The sequence below is a fragment of the Amphiprion ocellaris genome, chromosome 14 (assembly GCF_022539595.1).
Source record: "Amphiprion ocellaris isolate individual 3 ecotype Okinawa chromosome 14, ASM2253959v1, whole genome shotgun sequence".
Lineage (NCBI taxonomy): Eukaryota > Metazoa > Chordata > Actinopteri > Pomacentridae > Amphiprion > Amphiprion ocellaris.
The window spans coordinates 8588306-8601313 of record NC_072779.1 but is presented as its reverse complement, the minus strand read 5'-3'; the positions used below and the strand labels follow the sequence as shown (position 1 = coordinate 8601313).

Genomic DNA, 13008 nt, shown 5'->3' with positions numbered 1-13008 from the left:
CATATCAAAAATGCAGTTCAGAATAATGAAATCTACACATAATTTTATTGGTGCAAAAAATTCTTGCTGTGAGAATGTACACACTGAGAGTTGCTGATCAGTGTGAGCTGCACGTACAGGAAAGTACAAGAAGTTGCACTCTCTCAAGTGCTCCATGCTTTATTAACCAAATGGTTTTGGGTGTCTTTGTTACATCAGTACTGTTTCTGTTTTATTGACCTGTCAGGTGACCAACAAGTCACCATAGGTAGCTTAAAAACAACACATTACAAACATCCTTTTCATAAAATGCACTGTTTTCTAGATACTTGCAACTGATACGAGTGCATTACAACGTTCTACTGCTGACCTCTAGAGCCCTTCATAATCTTCACCACCCCTAAACCCTGTCCTGTGTTTTAGGATCTTCTGCTGCTGCTCTTCCATCAGTCTTAGAGTCTGCAGTGTGGGTGTAAGAGCCTTCGGCAGCGCTGCAGCTCTGAAACTAACCACATCCGTCAGCTGTACGATGTTGCACACTTCATATCATACCTCAAAACACATTTGTTCAGAACAGCATAACAGTAATAAGTCTGCTGTAGCCTGCTTGTGTCATGTCCATGCCATTGCATTTTTGATCCTCAGTTACTGTCCTACCCGATGTTTTGTATGGTGTCCTTGAGTGTTGAGAAAGGTGCTAATGAATAATTTGATCATCATCATTATTATTATTATTATACATATCTTTTTTTTTTGCAAAAAGATTTTTTGAAAAGATGAGCATACATTTGGTGAATATATGCTACTCGCTGGACTGTAACCATTGTAATTGTTTTGCTATATTTTGTTTATGACTTGACTCTGATGCCCTCAGTGATACTAGCACTAATAAAAATGATGACGTTGAATAGGCTGGCACCAACACACTGACTGCTCCAGTCTCCAATGGGTTCATCCCATTTTTCTCTTTAACAAAAGGCAGGCCACCGGAGACTTTTCTAAAAAAAACGTCTGTAATAATAGCAAACTCCAGGGCACTCCAGGGAGCAACTGTTGGACCAATAAACCAGTACGTCACTCTGAGGACTCTGCAGTTGCTTGAAACTGTTTGACAGAACCCCCCACAGAATTTACACATAGATCATCACTACCTTGCAAATTAATGAAACATAATACAGTGTAGAGTATGAGAAATGAACTTCTGCTTTTTGTTTCTTATATTTTCCTACAGCCAGTCGTCTAGTATATTTAAGTTAAGAGCATTAAACCGTCACGTACAAGAAGCAGTCGAAAGTTCACATAAACCACAGAATGTACGAGGTGCAGTTTTCAGGTGAAGCCATCTGAGCATTTCTCATGCATCACTGAACACAGTGTTCTTTCTGATTTGTGCTGATGATTATATACATGTGCACAACAATAGGGTCACACAACACAAACATAGAACAAAAGCAGATCAGGTACAAACACTCTGATGCAAAGCAGCAGGTTAGAAGTAAAGACACAACAAAGCATCCATTCATCTCCCTCATCAATACTCTTGTAATGTGAAGAATACGTTTGTTTATATTGAATGTAAGTTCACAATAAGATTGTTAGGAAGGCAATGATTTTACAAGAAAGAAGCTCCAGGTTAAAGGAATTTCTATTGTATGTACACCGATCAGCCACAACATTGTGACCACTGACACATGAAGTGAAGAACATCGATCATCTTCTTGTAATGCAATGTTCTGCTGGGAAACCTTGACTGATGACATTGATGTGAATGTCTGGCATGTACCACCCACGTAAACATTGCAGGTCAAGCAACCCTCCAACCCCCCACCCTGCAATATCAACAGCAGTCCTTGATGCCAGTCGCCCCCCTCAGCAGGACAACGCTTCTCAACACACTACAAAAACTGCTCAGGAGTGGCCCGGGAAACACGACAGAGCTAAGATGTTCACCCAGGTTCCACACTCCCCAGATCCAAAACTTACTGAGCATCTTTGGGATGTGCCAGGATAAGCTTGATCTATGTTGGTCCCACCCTGCAACCCACAGGATCCACAGAATTCACTGCTGCTATCCCGGTGACATCCCCAGAGGTGCTGTATCCATTCCACACTGGGTCAGAGGAGTTCTAGCAGCATAAAGAGGACCAACACCATATTAGACAGGTGGTCATAATGTTATGCCTGATTGGTGTACCTATAGGATAGACTCCTTCCTTTGGGCAATTCTTCATCTGAAATATGCACTCCTTACAGAAATTCTATATTTTGGCAGTGTTGTTTGCTCATATGTTGGCGTCCACCCAGTCATACTTCGTGCTACCCAGGGGAAATTAGAAACACTCCTATTTCCTGTGTGAAACTGCAGCGAAAGCTTCACACAGTCTATTATTTCTCTTTCAAGTTAATTCTCTCCTCTTCCTTTAATCAACTTTCTCCGGTTCATGACGCCTTTTCTGGGCTTGTTTGTCAAAGAGCCCGGAGCAACATCCACATGGCCAAAGGGACTAATTACGTGCGATCACATTCTGGGTGACCATGATTCATCTCCAGTGCCTGAGACTGAATTATGCTTTGACCACCCAGCTGATCTGTACTCTTTGTTCTGGTGAGGAACAGTCATCCTGTTTGTGCAAATGCAAACTGATGCAGCAGAGCCCACACTAAGTTCATTTGAAGGTTTGTGGGCTGGCAGAGAAAGCCACAGCTGGTACCCAGTGTGAACTATACCAGGGATTTCAGGGGGCTCATTTATTCACTTTCTCACAGTCAGAAATGACAAATGTAACTTTTACAAAGCACCTCATGTAGCTTTTGTTTATCATTATTCCCAATAATAAGAATATCAATAAGATTATTAACAAAACAGATGAAAAGTGGTGTTCAAAGCAGCCGCCCTTTGTGACTGCTTTAGCACCACAAAGGGTTTGATGTGTTTGTTGGCATCAAGAAAGTTTTTGTTTTTCCTTATCTTAGAATTCAAATGAGTGAAGCTTACAACACTGTGCCCCCACACCTCAGGGGTGATGTCAACAAAAACATGCACGGAAGGATTCTTATCCAAGTGTGGAAGTGATGAATCACCCTCATGCATGACTCAGACAACAATAATAGCCTGAATAAACACAAGATCCATAATGACAAAGATACATAACACAAATGCATGGCCAAAACAGCAAACTGTCAATATTTTACAGAAAATTTTGCAAATTAATTTTTCAGTTGAGCTCATGTCTCATTGAAAGCAGCCAAGCTCCCCTGTAGTTTGCATGAGATAGCAAAAAGTCTTGTGTCTTGTTTGTCTTGTTCATGTTATAATGTGTCATCCTTTGGGAAAGGAGACTGGGGCTTTGAATATGTCCATATTGTCCTGCGTGTCTCGCCCAAACACATTCCTCTGTGGGCCGCTTCCTGTCCCGGCCCTATCGTTTCCTTTATCTGTCCACATCCTCCGCTCTCTGCCACACCTTCGAATCCTGACTTATCCATCCCTTATTATGAAAGTTCTGCTCCCTCATTCCCAAACTATTGTCTGCAAGTTGATCCCTCTTGACTGCTTCCATCTGTTCATCCTTGGACACTTCATTTCCAGAAGTGAAAACTTTGGATACACAACAGTTGTGATCTTAACTGACAGTTTTGAACAACCCTGTCTTCTATAGCATACTGATGTCTATATTACTGAGTGATGCAAGCTCCTAAACATAATAAAATGCTACTTGAATCATGCTATAATCATTACAAATTGATATACACTGACTAGTGTATATTAATAACAAAAAGTGTATATATATTTATCGGACTGATATATTCAAGTATATTTTGTTCAACTTGCCACCACAATTCCCTGATCTTAATAGAAAATATAATCCATTCCACAATACAGAATGCCTTCTCAGGGCTGCACAGTGGTGTAGTGGTTAGCACTTTCGCCTTGCAGCGAGAAGGTCCCTGGTTCGCGTCCCGGCTTTCCCGGGATCTTTCTGCATGGAGTTTGCATGTTCTCCCTGTGCATGCGTGGGTTCTCTCTGGGTACTCCGGCTTCCTCCCACAGTCCAAAAATATGCTGAGGTTAATTGATTATTCTAAATTGCCCGTAGGTGTGAATGTGTGAGTGCTTGTTTGTCTTTGTATGTGGCCCTGTGACAGACTGGCGACCTGTCCAGGGTGTCCCCTGCCTTCGCCTGAGTCAGCTGGGATAGGCTCCAGCCCCCCCCCGTGACCCTAGTGAGGATTAAGCGGTGTATAGATAATGGATGGATGGATGGATGGAATGCCTTCTCTTTTTTCAGCCTTTTTTTGTAGAGGACAGTGGAGAGAGAGACAGGAAATATAGGGGAAAGGACATGCAGCAAATGGCCGTGGGTTATACTCGAACCATGGTCACTGCGACGGGGACTAGAAATTCTATGTATCTGCAGGTATTTTCCAAAAGAAATGCACTTTAGACAAACATATTGCCACTCCAATCACATTATGGTCAACCTATTAAAGAAATGTTTTAAACAGTTGTCTTGCAAATCACAAAATGTTCATGCTGAACAAGTCTGCGAAAGATTCTCAGACAATGTTATTCATTTTGCTCTGACACTGTAGGTCCAATTTACACACAATGCAACATCTGCCCATGTTTTATGGTTACGTTTCAGCGCTCACTGCACAAGAGAAGATTAGGGAACAAGTTAAAGGTCAGGTATGAAATTCTCATCCATCACACTTTTTATCAAAGGTTAGTGAATATCTCCTCTACTCTATCTCCATCTATGTCTGTTCTGGGAGTGTGGAAAACAAAATCCAGTGTTCGCAGATAGTCCTGGCTCTGTAAATTGGAAACAAAGTGCTATAGATGGAACACTATTCCAGCTTGTCCTGTCCATGTTTGTACTGGGAGGAAGGTAAAGGTAAAGGGAGAATGGGGAATGAGGCAGTGGGAGCCACAGACTGCATAAAAAGATGGTTGCATTGTTTTGAAACCTTGAGTTTGGCACTATCTTGGTCTCTTTAAACCACATGTAACCAGCGAGGGGTTGATCTGAGAATGCGAGGATGCTACACACTTCCATAATTATCACAAGGTAGCCCTTCCTTTAAGCTGCTTTACTCTTTACTTTGCTCTAAATGGTACCATAATTGATAAAAATGGACATCAGGCTATGTTGAGGGAGACTTAAAACTACTGATTGAGACCATAAACTCTTTAGTAAAATGTTTGCAGAGGTAATACATCAAGTCAGACGCTGGATGATTTGCACAGACTTCTATACAATCAGGCTTATTTTTAAAATCAGAAGAGTTGCCCCTTGCTGGCTGGTAGAAAGAATGCACTTTTATGCCATGCAACTTTGCTATGGCTTAACTTTTCACACCTTTTACATCCATCTTTTATATAGATTCTATAGTGGGAGGGACAGGGATGGTAGTCCTAACTAAATATGCTTAAAAAAAAAAAAAAAAAAAAAAAACACCAGTGCTTCTCCAGAATCACAGACTCATCCTTTAAATCTCACTGAACACATATAAATTATTGGGGACATCGGTCTTTAAATTCCAAGGTGCATGGTGATTAAACTCTTATTCACTCTCTAGTTGCTGAAGATGACTAGAAGCTTGGAGGCTGGCGCTGGGGTGCAGTTCACAGATCAATATTTCTAAGTTGCCAGTTTGAGTCTGTTTGCCTTTTTTTTTTTTGTGGATTTCTTCTCCTAATCTTTTTTTGGTCTTTCCTCCAGTAATCCTGGAAGAGTTTAAAAATCCTCAAAAACAACAGATTGCTGCCTCTGTGTGTCATGGTGTGCAATTTATGTTATGTAAAAATCCTATGGCTGATAAGCTGCATGATGAGATGTACTTTTCAGTATTACCGCATGCATTTTTCCCCACTGCGATTCACAAATGAGATGTTTTCACCACCAAAACATTTTACAGAGAAAATAAATCGTCGGCATTTGTTTTATCTTGCACAACTGTCACTGCTTCACTCTGAAATATTTTTCTGTGCAAACAAATGCATCTGTTGCAGAACAATGTATGAATTATTTATTCCATTGCAGTGACTGTCCATAAGAAAACAGCCTCAGCTGGGTCTTCGGTGCAGCTTATTTGTTCTTCCAAGAGGCCCACTCTGCACTGTATATCCTGTATATCGGGACCACTGAGACCACGCTGGACTGCTTCCTGCGGCTACATCCTATAGCAATTAGTCTGTTTTTATACCTTGACTTTCACATCCTCACATTGGAGCATGGCTGCAGTGATTTCACTGCTATAATATGTGCAAAATTAGAAAATATTTGAATGAGAAATTGTCATAGCATGGCTTTTAGCAATTCTGGGTTATCAAATTGAGAAATGTGTTAAATTCAGCACTTATTAACGACATTTCAAACACAAACTGTAAAAGATCTGCACTGATGGACACACAAGTGCCTGACAAAGCTGATTTTGCTGGTATATACACGAGTAAACACTACACATGTACGATATATTTAATTGTGTGCTTTGGGGAATGTGTAATTTTTTTTAATATTCAAACTAAAAACCTGAAATATATCTAGAAAAAAGGAGGGTAGCTACGACACTGGAATGTGATTTTAAGGTTGTGGCCAAACTTATTCATGTACTGAACTTAACTACATATTAGAGGTATTTTACTTGAGTATTGTCTTTTTGGATGACTTTTTCCACAGTCATTTTACAACTGTATTTGTTGCTTTACAAATGAAGATTTTGCATAAAATGTCTATGAGAGCTTATAAAATGTGATGAAACTACTCAACATTATGCACAATTAGAGGTTAAATTATTATCTGAGTGTACATTTTTCGTGCTTAAATGCTAAAAAAAAATCATGCACCCAATTATGTTTTCCTTTGAATTATTTTTTGCTATATCAAGACAGGAGAAAAAAAGGAGAAAAGCTAATTCACAGAACTTGTAACTCAAGGTGCAGCTACAAGGTGGAAACTTCCTAAGTAAACCATCAAATGATGCTTTCCTCCAAGCAAACCACTTCTCCCGACCAACACCAGTCAACCTACACGAGCGGGGGTAAGAGAGGACTGTCATTGCAGGAACTCCAGTCTTGTCAGGGTGCTTTGACCCATGGGAGATACCTATGGCGCCATTATTGGGTGTTGACAACTCGCACAGACATCCTAGAACCAGAAAGAAGAAAGAGTCCTCCATCAAAAAGGAAAACCACTGCTGATCACCTTTGTTAAAGAGGGGCAGAGGCCTGTCACTTAGGATTACACCAAACAAAGCAACTGCAGTCAAGCAAAGAGTGGGGGATGAGGGAGAAAACAGGAGGCGTGGTGGACATGTTTGCAGTGGAGGTAGCGGGTTGATTCTCAGCTCAATCTGCACAGAATCTGCTGACAAAAGTAGAAGTGAACAAGAGATAATTAGCTACCCAAAGGTTGTGGTAAGCGGTGGAAAGAACCTCTTGTTGGAGGACACCAGCTGGATCCTGCAGGAAAAAGGCTGTGACTTGGCCATCAACCACAAGCAACCATGAGTGTTGTGAATGACGGTTGAAACACTCTGAAAGGGTTCGATACCATCGATGACTTCTCCTCCTGGCCAAAGCTACATCTGTCAGCTGTCTGCAGTCATTAATTGAGTTATACATTGAAAAACAGAATAGTTATCCATCAAAGTTTTGTTTTCTAGGGCAGTCATTTATTTCGTCATCCACAGCACTGTCTTTCTCACTCCTGACCACCTTGTTTGTGTATCTCCACAACACCTCCATCTGGGATGAGACAGCTGTGTTGACCGATCTGATAAGAGGGCCAAACAAGGTGGAAGGGAGAATGCATTCTCACGAACACAGTGCATTTGAGGATGCATTTGTTTGAATCGCTTCTTACAAAATTACAAATGCAATCCGTGCATGAGTTCAGAGTCTCTGTTTGTGCTGACAGGTGTAAAGAAGCAAAATGAAAGGTCGGCTTCTTACACATCAGGAATGAGGGATATGATCAGAAAGATAAGCATACTTTCTGCCAGTCAGCACCTTCCTTTCCCTTCCCTCCTCCATCCTCTCATCATTGCTGCTATTGTTCTTTCTCTGCCTCTCTTTACATCACTCATTTTATCTCCTCCTTGTCACTCATTCTGCTTTCCCTCATCACTCACTCCTCTTTCAACTCCTCCTCGTTCTCATCCATCAATCCCCATCTGCTTCGTCTCTCTGCCTTGTGTAAGTTTATACTGCTGCTGTTCATCTTTCATCCATCCATCCTCATTTTTCACCCTTTGTCCCCTCATCCCACTGGTGTCATCTGTCATTTCTTGTCAGGTACCATCTGCAAAACAATCGGCTGCAGTTTTTACCTCTTCAGGACGGCCAGATGAGTCAAGTGTTGGTGAATCGCCCCATTAAGCACTTCAACAGCTTTAGAAGAGGGTGTTTAAGATCAATTTGTTCTTTTGTTTCTAAATAGTCGGCCTGTTCATAAATTTAAAAAATAAAAAAAAAAACATTCTCAAGCTCGAGCTGCTGTAACCATATTTAGGGGAGACAATTCACATTGATCTTCATTTCCTGTGGAAAGTAGGCCCTTGAAACTCTGAATAGTCGCAGCTGCATTACACTGAGGAACAGATTACAATAGAAGAGTCAAAAGTAAAGCAACAGACACTGAGTTATCCTATCTTTAGCCCTTGTAATGAGTCAAGCTTCAATAATGTCTATAATTCTTCACAATGTGTCTTTCATGTGACACATTCTGTCTCATCACCACACACATCTCTACTTCAATGCCCCGAATAAACAGCACTTTCCAGTGAAAATTTGTCTCAGTACCCAAACTGAAATCCCTCTGATGGCGTCAACGGATGTTATTTTATTAGACACATCTCCTCTAGCGCCACAAAAGACATCATGCAACTGTTTTCACAGGCAAATTAGTACCTGTCATGGCTAGTTAGACAACCTCAACAATGCTCACACAATTGTCAGTTTTTGTCACACAGCTTGTAAAAGTCTCATCATTTTTTTCCTTAAAAATTACTATACACTGTCATTTTATTAGATTTGAGATATTTGTTCACACACTTAGAGTTTGAGTAAGTTTTCCTGCTGAAAACAGAATGTTGCCTTTAGTTCCCAGAATGTTGATTTTGATGGTAGGATACCTAAAGTTGGTCTAAAAATGTTTGGTGGTCTCATTGTTAGACTGTTCTTAAAACGAAATGTTTTGCTCCCTTAGTCATCACGTAACACTGTGGAACATTGTGGGAATGTTTTCTAGATTCAGTAATGTGTTTGCTCAACAACATCATAAAAAACGTCCGCAGAACATTGTAGACAGAATGCTCCACCTTTGTTGATATATCGCATTACAGGAACTCTTACAAAGTTCTCTTATCTGACATCTCGATAATATCTTGAAAATGTTTTCTGAATTTTGAAAACATGTTTCCTTTGTTTCAGTTGTGAAAATATTTTATAGAAGAACGTTCTAAATGAGAAAAGATGAATGACAGCAGCAAATGGTTCCAGCTAGTCAGGAATCAAACTGTGACCTTGCTGCTTAGAGCGTTTACACCCAGGTTGCCAGACTCAAGACACAACGTAGGTTGAAATAAAGGCATGTAACAGATTAATCAGTTTGATGTCTTTGTATGTTTTTTTCTCAGTCATAGTCTCCTCTTTATGGTTCCTGTATTATTTGTGCATTATATGCTGAAAAATTAAGTAAGATATCATTCATAGCTCATGTTAACGTCTGTAATGTCATGTTTTGCCACATCAACAGTTTAAAACACAACAATATTACATATAAAGTCACATGTAAATCAGCATGTCTTCTGGAAGCTGGAAAATGTTTGCTATTGTTGCTTTGTTACGTTACAACGTGGGTCAGACATTGTCTGCTTTTGTATTTACATTCTTTGCAGCCTTAGTGCTGAAACAATCCAGGATTGATGTGACTGAACACATTCTTAACCACCATTTGATCCAAGTCACTTTCTGGGATTTGCGTAATGCACAAAGAGACGTCATTTACAGTACTGCCTGGCTATTTTTCAACACACCAAAGGCTCAGAGAATTCCTCTCTGTCCAAACACAGCTGCTCCAACTACTTTGGATAAGAACCAAAGCTGTGAAAAACTGGCTCCACACCCAGGTTTGAGTGATGTGAGAGACGGAAACGGCACTGAGCCAAACGAGATGTTGAGGCCTACAAGTCTGCTCCTCTAAATCAGTTAACTTCAGTGCCACACCGCTTGTGTGTTTCAATAAGATGTTATGAGTTGTGAGAAATACGGCTTGCGGTGGTCCTGGTGCTGAATTATTTGTCTCCGATGCCTTTGGAAAGTGCTGCTAAGTAATCTTCACATTGTTATTGCGGTAAGAAAAGATCTCCCGCTTGAAAAATGACTCCATCAATACAGTTGAATAACATGCAGTGGCGTGTGCCCTAGAGGAAACCTGGTGAGGATTTTTACCATCTGAAATAATAAAAACGAGTAGAAAACCTAGAGGAAGAACTACAAACTATCACTGGTGGAACATCTTTTCACGTGGTTTATTTTGGAACACAGTCGAGGAAAGTGTGTTGCAAATTGGTTATCAGAAACTCTGCTGACATTGGGTGTGCTTCATCTTTTATTTAAAGAAAGAAAGTGAATATATTTTTGATTTATCAGACATACTTAAATATGCTACAACAATAAATCTAAAGATTTTGGGGTGTGTACTGCAACCTTTCCCCTCAGGATTCTGATTTATCCACAATAAATCTGTCTGTAAAGAACAGAACTGTGACACTGGGAGCCCACTCATGACCCTTTAATCATAGGAAGTGGAGGTAGATCAGTTATTATACTCAGACACCCACACAGACGCACAATGGCCGTGACCTCACCTTCGACTTGTCCTGTTTCCTGACTGCGAAACCCACAAACACACAGCGTGTACCAGACCTTTTCGCTTATACCAAGAATTCATTTTTGTCTTCAGATGGGAGGAGAGTCTCTGTACAATGCAACTGTACAGACTTGTGTCTCCTAAATGCTATAAATACACACATTGCGAAAAGAAACGGTGCAACTAAAGATTGCAGAATTATTCACATTCTTGTGTTAACTGGATTTCATGAGTAAATGTCTTGATAGTAGTACTGAGAGAATTACTGAAAAAGTTTTCATTTTGGAAAATGAACGATGAAAATATGACAGAGTTTAAAAATAGACAATGACAGGATTGCAAGTCTGGGTCTGTAGCTCAAGTAATGGCCATCTGTCTGTTCAGTTATTCATTACACTTGGTATTTGGCAGTTGTGTTGACATGAGAGGGTAAAACATTTGCAAGAATTAGAATGTTTTTTCTTTCTAAAATGACACTGACAGCTTAAATTGATAAGAAAGTCACTTGGGAGAATGATGGATCTTTGTTTTTTCTGTGTGTTGTAGTCTGGGGGGTGCTATTGTAAAATTACAGTACATTGGACACAATAATGACAATAAATGTCATCGGTTACATTAAGCCTATATTAGGAAACAACACATTTGTCCAGTTGAAATGAGTTTAGTGGACCTTAGCTGTTTGGTTATCTTTTGTATCTTTTATTCACATTACTCTCAAATGATGAGTAATGACTCCAGTTTAATAAAAAGTTTGCTTGAACACAGTAGTTGATCAGTCATTTCACCATATCTCAAGTTAAAAATATGTATGTGTTTAACCATCAATGAATTAAAAGCTGCTTTGATGTATTTTTTTTTAATGTAAAATTGTTTAATCTGGCGTGTTTGGTGTGAAAGTGAAAAGACTCATAGTACCCATAACCCACTATCAGTTTTTCTGAACTCACTTTTGGTTCACCCTCACTGCTCTTACCAGCTCAGGAATCTGTTCTCAGCAGCAAAGTTCTAAACAACCACAGCAACCTATCTGTCTAGTACCAAACCACTCACAGCCAAAGTTAACTAGCTACTTAACATGGTGGAGCATTGTACAGATAATGAGCCGCAGAGTGTGTTCCCTACAGTTGGTAGAGAACAAAAACAGAGCAAAAAGAGCGTTGGAATTACACTCATTATAGGGTCAGAAACACTAGTAAGGTTTCTGAGTGCAATCTCTCACAATCACTGCATGTTATTGGAACACCAGCATCTTAGACCCAAACAAACTAGCATGTCAGCTACACTTCCCCCTCCCTTCACTTTAATTTATAACCAGAAAGGTCATGTATGTGAGAATCAAAAAACAATATTGCATCCACAACTGTATGTCCATTTTAGAATACTTTGAATGGTCAAAGTGAGTTATTGTTAAGTTGAGTAACTCTGTCTTTGTCCACTCATGTCAGCTCCACTCCTTGTGTTTCTGTTTCCACAGCATGTCGGGCTGAAGTGGGCCTGTGGACAGACTGAGTTTGCTCCGGTTCGTCCATGAGGCTTGAAAAACAGTAAGAAAGGAGCGAAACTGAGGAGGAGTAACAAGACCTCACAACAGCAGTAGAAACTCCCATACTGCACTAAATAAAATGCTTTGTTTTAAAATTCATTGGATTTTTATGGCACTGGCTAAACACTGGAATACACTTTTGCTTTTCCAGTGCAGTGTGGGAGGTCACTTTCAGTCTGTTTAGAAGCCTTAAGTGCCGACAGTTTCAAAGGGAAGGAGTCACATGCACTAACATGCAAGAATGACCCAAACATAGAACAGAGAAGCTGAGATTACAACACTCACAGAGGAAGTGTGACTTTATTCTGACATATTTATGTTAGAAATCTGGCATGCTGCACCTCAAGGTAATACCAGTATGTTTCCACAACCCCTGCATGTTCAATTCTACAGCCGATTTTACACTACAATAGGAATGTCTAGGGCTGCACAGTGGTGTAGTGGTTAGCACTTTCGCCTTGCAGCAAGAAGGTCCCTGGTTCGCGTCCCGGCTTTCCCGGGATCTTTCTGCATGGAGTTTGCATGTTCTCCCTGTGCATGCGTGGGTTTTCTCCGGGTACTCCGGCTTCCTCCCACAGTCCAAAAATAGGCTGAGGTTAATTGATTATT

At 40.3% G+C, this 13008-nt stretch overlaps 1 protein-coding gene across 9 annotated transcripts in view; it reads left to right on the top strand.

Annotated features, from left to right (window-relative positions):
- Nucleotides 1-13008, top strand: part of LOC111567431 (actin-binding LIM protein 3-like) — a 95162-nt gene that overhangs the window by 23011 nt on the left and 59143 nt on the right. For all 9 annotated transcript variants that reach the window (XR_008603908.1, XR_008603911.1, XR_008603916.1 and 6 more), the window contains one exon: nt 12331-12400. The gene's annotated coding sequence lies outside the window, so the exon portion shown is untranslated. The remainder of the gene's footprint in view (nt 1-12330; nt 12401-13008) is intronic.